Genomic DNA, 7042 nt, shown 5'->3' on the forward strand with positions numbered 1-7042 from the left:
TCTGACCATGGGCCCATCACCTGAATTCATAGAGCACAGCACAAGGTTGCAGGGATACAGAGACCTGAGATGTGATTCCTGAAACTGTCATTTTAAGGCTTGAGGAATTCTCTCTTTAGGGGACAGAGAGTGTTGGGTCACAAAGTAACACTCTTCTTTGTGAACAACAGTGACCAGAGAATTATTCAAGTCTTCCCCACCTCAAAAATTCCTTGAAAAAGAAGCATAGCCTCAGTGAGAAAAAAAATATATATATATTTTGCAAGTTTCAGATATTATGCACAGAAAACCCATGTGCTTCTTTGTGTGATCACGTGTTGAGTCCCTTTCACAAAGATATGAATCATACAGAATGGTTCTACAGGTTTTAAGTTTGCTAAAAACAAACACAATTTCATACCTTTCCAAAATACTTTATTGTTTAGCATCTTCCATGACTTTGTATTCACTAAGTACCTTACAGTTTATTCCTTAATCATCACAGAATCCTTGAAAGAGTTTGGCCTGATATATTGCTGTTTTATTCTTTTTATGGATGGGGAACCTAAAGGGAAGTCATGTTCAAAGTTACACACAAGGACCAAAGTTAGAACCCATAAGTCTTAATTACAAATATATTCCAATGAGTCTGGCTTCCTCTCTGCATTTAACCTTGGGTCATTTCATAACTTCTTTAAGTCAAGTGAGAAAAAAAAAATGTCTGTGTCTGATTTTGCCCACTCTTTATTCTGACCTTGTCACTTAGTAGTCTGGTGATGAAGGGCATGTCACTGAACTTGGACAAGCTTCAGTTTTCTCACTTGTTAAAAGGGGAAATTAAGCCATGTTTTGGGTTGTGATTACTTATAACAAATGTAACAAATGGTAATTGTTGCCATTAAGAATCTTCCCAGTCTTCATTCAGCTATTTCTAATCAACATAATTTATCCAATTTTCTCATTTTACTCTGTATTGTTGTTGATGATAACCCCCTCGAGGACACAGGCTTCCCCTTATAAATTGCTTCAAAGAGTGGTTCTCAACCTTAACTGAACCTTAGAGTCAGCTGGGCAGCCTTCTGAAATTATCCACTCCTTTCTTTCACTCCAGAGCTATTAAAGAAAAATAAATAAGGGGTGGGTCTCAAGCATCATACTTTTTAAAATCTCCCCAGATGACTCTACTGTGCAAGCCAGGTTGAAAAATCTCTGCTTTATAGACATGCCTGTCATTCCTACCACCTACTTGTAAAGCCATAGCTCTCTCAATATCCAAGATGTGAGTCTTCAGCAGTTCTGGACCTATTAAAAGATAAATAAATGCATAAATTAAGACATATACACTAAGTACAACTCCTGTCAAAGATTAAAAAAAAATACTAAACACCTCTGGAATTAGCTCAAGAACCAGAAGGAATGGAAGCCATCCTGAGGACTTGTTTTAACTGAATCTTTGCCACATAGATTCCTCTAGATCTCAAGATTTCCTTATTTGCAATGCTTTTCCAGTAAATAAGATTCTACCATTAAGAGGTGTTTTTAAATTAACAACAACAACAACAAAAATCTATACCCTAAAAAAAAATATGAATGATTTAAGATGGGCTTATGAAAGGGACAGAGAGTGATCTTACATGGGGTAGGGCTGCCTGGAGCCTCAGGCATGCTGGATACCCCCTCCTCCACCACACCTTTCTGAGGTGGAGACTGGCCTGCCACCCCAGTGGGTCTGGAAAGCAGAGCATTGAGCCAAACAGGATTATTCTTAAGAGTTCAGGTAATTGGCCTTAGGGGTTTTAGACTTACTTGGGATCCATTACCCCTTCCTTCTATTCTACTTCTCTCTTTTGGAATGGGAATGTCCTGTGCCTGTCTCAACACTGTATTTTTGTGGAAGCACATAAATTGTCTGGTTCCACAGGTTCACAGCTGAGCAGTTTGCCTCAGGATGAGTCTACCTCACTCTCACCTATATCTCATTTAGAGGATATTTTGGATGATACTTTGGGCTTTAGACTTTATAGTTGATACTGGAACAAGTTAAGAATTTGAGAACTGTTGGGTTGGAATTAATGTAGTTTGCATTTGAAAAGGAAGGGGAAGAAAGTTAGACCAAATGTGTCTCTCCAAAATTCATATGTTGAAATCCTAATCACCAATACTCTCCCTTTGGGAGGTAATTAGGCCATGTGGGTAAGGCCCTCATGAAGGGAGTTGGTGCCCTTGCAAGCCTGTCTCTCTCTTTGCCCTGTGAGGAAATGAGAAGGCAACTGTCTGCAAACCAGAAAGAGTGCCCTAATCAGACATTGGATCTGCTGGTGCTTTGATCTTGGACTTCCCAGTCTCCAGAACTATGAGAAATAAATTTCCATTGTTTAAGCAGAAAAAAAATAGTAATCTGGGAATACTGGGCCCTTTGGTGGGATTAGGAGGCCTGTAAATAAAACTTTAGTCTCTACTTTTACTCATTATTTGTTTCATGGGACTTTTCACACTTTGTAAATATCATGCAAGTTTATTTTACATTTACTTATTCCTCTTCTCCCTCACCAGTGGATGCTCAATGCCTTACACAGTGCCTGGACACAAATTAGTAGCTAAATATATATTTATTGAATGAATAAATGAGTGCATTAATGAATGAAACCAGTGAGCTTGAAGGGTTAATGAATTAGAAGACTCATTTATCTTTTGTCAAGATCCCTCTCACTTCTGAACATACTGAGAAGCAGTCAATCACTGCTCTAAAGCTAGTGAGGAGATGTTCCCTTTGAATCCTTCATCCTTCAGACCCTTGAGGCTGGGGAGCAACTTTCTACAAGTTCAGAAATATCATAAATACCAGGCATTTGTAAGGCATTGTTCCCAGGCCTGAAGGTGGGGAATAAAACAATCAATAAGTCAGGATATCTGCTCAGATTTTTTTAAATGTATTTCAAGAGTCAAGAAAGAATCTGAAAATAGCTTAAACCCAAGGCATAATATGAAACATAGAATAGGGCGTTGAGAAATGCTTTCCTGAGGTTGCTTTAGTTTTGATGATTGTTTATTAATCCTTATTCTGATGATGTACTATCTTGTCATGGATCAGGCTGATATACGGTATGCAACAAAAAGTCTCACTCTTCCCTCTTTTCCTTACCACCCCCCAAAACTAAACCAGGTAGTCTCATGTCCTTCTAGAGTTTCTTTCTGCAAATCCAAGAAAAAAATGCAAATACATGTATTCTTATTTTTCCCCTTTCTTGCTCAAAAGTGGCATATTATATATAATTTTCTTCATAGTGCTGTTTGCAAGGAACAGTGTATCTTAGAAATCTTTGCATTTCAGTACACATAGAACTTTAGAGTTTGCTTTCAAGCTGACTCTTGTAAAATAAGGAGTCTTATAAAAAGCAGGGGAAGGTCATTTCAGAGGAATGGCTTGGAGCAGAATTAGGCCTTGGAGGTTGGGAGAAAGCAATGTCATCCTGTTTAGTGGTCATACAGAGTAGGGGAAGGAAAGTTATTTTAGATAAAGCTAGTGGGAACACCTCACAGGTGCTGCAAATACCCTGGAAGGACATTATAAAATGAACAAGGAAGTGATGGATCATCAGAATTACGCTCTAGGAAGATTAATCTACAGCCAGGTCAACAGTGGGTTGCAGATGGGACGGAGAATAGAGAAAAGAGGCAGAGAGATCAACTAGGAAGCAAAATTGTCTAAATCCAAACCAGGCATCGTGATGAAGAGAATGGAAGGGAAAAGATATAATTATGAGAGACTTCATGGAGATTCATTCTATAGCCATGGTTCTCTCTACCCTTTCTGTCCAGCTCTCATACATTATAAATAAAGTTCAACTGTACTACTTAATCCTGTGGGCATATTTAGTGATATATACAATTCCAAGTGTGTTAACTTCACTTCCATCTATTTCTCTATAATTAAAGGAAAAAAAATCAGAATTCATATGAGTGAGAGTGATGACTTCTCTAGAGTTGATTTGTACCCCCTCTATTGTATATACTAGTTAAGAAGTAAATTACTTATAAACTTTGGCATTTTATTATTATCAATAGTGAATTATTTTGCAGCTGATTGACAGGACAGTTTAACATGTTAATTCAATTGGCACCACTGAATTCCAGAACTTGTAACTAACCCTGAGTGGAGTTTGGGAAAAAAGTATGGGCAGAAGAAAGGAGTTGATGCAAATCTGAGCACCTAGATGCATAAGATGTAATTAATAGAAATGGAAAATGCAACAAGAACAGGGTTTTGTAACAATGAAAGTATAGAACAGTAGGCATAACCAGCTATGCCTGGTTGAGTGATATTTAGGAATGGCGATACTAACATGCTCAGAGTAAAGATATGAATAAGCACATGACTGAGACCCCTTTATTTACTCAGTCTATTCAGCAAAACACAGTGGCTAAAAGAAGAATAATTCCAGAGTCAGACTGCCGGGGTTTAAGTACTATCTCTGCCACTTCCTAGCTTTGTGACACTGTGTAAGCTACTTACAGTTTCTTTACCTCAATTTTCATATCTTTCAAATGGGAAAAGTATAGTAACTGTTTTCTAATTACTGGGAGAAAAAAAATGAGCTAATTTATGCAATGTGCTTAGAACATTCCCCTGCATATAGTAAGTGCTCAATTAGTCACTACTTATGAGAGGAATATTTATTTAGTGTTTACCATGTACTATGCACTGTACAAGAACAGCCTATGCACAGTGCTAAACAAAGCACATTTATTTCCCTCATAGAAGTTTGAGAGGAATGATGATTGATTCTGAAGAAGAAGAAGTGGGAAGTATTTATATTACCATATAGGGAGCTCTCTAATGACTTAATATGTTTAAAGATATATAAAGATGCATGTATAGAGGGATAGGAGTACACATAATAAAGGCAGATGCATAAAGGAAATAGTCAAAGAAGCTAAAGTCCAGAATAAGGTAAGAGTTGCAAAACTTGCAAAGACAACTGAAAGGACCCTTAGTAACATTTTCAGAGCAAAGCAACTCACCAAATACAGTATAGAACAAATACCAAAGCCAGACAAAGATTCTACAAGCAAAGAAAACTACAGACAAATATCCTATGAATACAGATACAAAAATCCCCAACAAAAAAACTAGGAAATGAAATCCAGCAACAAATTAAAAGGATATTATATAAGGGTGCCTGGGTGCCTCAACGGATTAAGCATCCAACTCTTGATTTGAACTCAGGTCATGATCTTATGGTTCACCGGATCTAGTTCCATGTCAGGGTATGCTGACAGTGCAGAAGCTGCTTAGGTTTTTCTCTCCCTCCCTCTCTCTCTGCCTTTCCCCCCTTCTCTATCTCAAAATGAATAAACATTTTTTTAAAAAGGATATTATACACCATTATTAAGTAGGATTTATTCCAAGAATGCAAGTGTGGTGCACCATAAGAAAATCAAGCAATGTAATAAACTGTAAAAGGAAAAAAAAAACACATGTGATCATCTCAATAAACATGGAGAAAACATTTGAAAAAAAACTCAACACATTTTCATGATAAAAACACTTACCAAACTAAAAATAAAAGGTAATTTCTTTAACATGATAAAGGGCATTTATTAAAACCCGTAGTTGATGTCATATAAAATAGCGAAAGACTGAAAGCTTTTCCCTTAAGATCAGGAACAAGAAAAGTATGACCATTTTCACCACTTATTCAACATTGCACTGAAAGTCCTAGCAAGAGTAATTAGGCAGGAAAAAGAAACAAGAGATGAAACAAAAGAAATTCAAATTGGAAGGAGGAAGTACAACTATTTTCAGATGACATGATTCTGTATATGAAAATTCCAAAGAATACACACACACACACACACACACACACACACACACACTACTAGAACTAATAAATACATTTAGCAAAGTCGTAGGGTAGAAAGTCAACAGACAAAAATCAGTTGTGTTTCTATACCCCAGCAATGAGCAATTCAAAAAGGAAATTAAGAAAATAATTCAATTTACAATAGCATCCAAAATAATAAAATACATAGGAATAACTTTAAACAAGAAAGTATAAAATTTGCACAATGAGAGCTATAATACATCGGATGAAAGAAATTAAAAAAGACCTAATTAAATTGTAAGACATCCCATGCTCATGGATTGGAAGACATATTATTGTTAAGATGACAGTACTCCTCCAAATAATCCACAGATTCAGTGCAATCCCTACCAAGATTCCAATGGTGGGTTTTTCCCCCCTGAAATGGAAAAGCCAATCCTCAAATTTATATGGAATTGCAAGTAGCCCAGAATAGCTAAAACAATACTGAAAAAGAAAAACAAAGTTGTAGGATTCAGACTTTTCAATTTCAAAACTTACCACAAAGCTAAAAGAGTGTGGTACTCGCATAAGGATAGACATATAGACCAATGAAATAGAATTGAGAATTAAAAAATCAACTTAAATATTTATGGCCAATTCATTTTTTATATGGCACCAATACCATTCAATAGGGGGAGAATAGTCTGTCCCTTTGAAACTGGTACTGGGGCAACTGGATAAAGACATTCAAAAGAATAAATTCGGACATTACTTCATTTACAAAAATTAACTCAACATGGATCAACAACCTAAATATAAGAGGGAAGGAGGAAGGGAAAGGACTAGTCTCAAATTAACAAGGAGTGGAGAGGTGGAGAGCTGTCAGGCCTGTTCAATTGTAAAGCATAAAACTGAGGTTTCTTTTTTTTTCTTTTTTGTTTAAGAGAGAAACGGAAACTGATCATAAGATATTGCCTAGTTTCTTAAAGTTAGTTCAAGTTGTCAAACTCAAGAATTACCTCCCAAGTAACCAAAAGAATTGCCTGATGTGATATGGGACCACTGTTTGTTGTCTCTGAGAAATCATGGACAATGAGAAAGGTGCTGGGACAGTGGGGACAGACAACTACAAAGTTTTCAGAGGGGGAAAATTGTCCCTGGATTCGAGGCTGCTAAACTAGATGGTGTTTCCCAACATAATTTTCCAACAGATATTATATGAGCAGTTTATACAAGGTGACATGAAGGAACCAACA

The sequence above is a fragment of the Panthera onca genome, chromosome D4 (genome assembly GCF_046562875.1).
Source record: "Panthera onca isolate mPanOnc1 chromosome D4, mPanOnc1 haplotype 2, whole genome shotgun sequence".
Classification (NCBI taxonomy): domain Eukaryota; kingdom Metazoa; phylum Chordata; class Mammalia; order Carnivora; family Felidae; genus Panthera; species Panthera onca.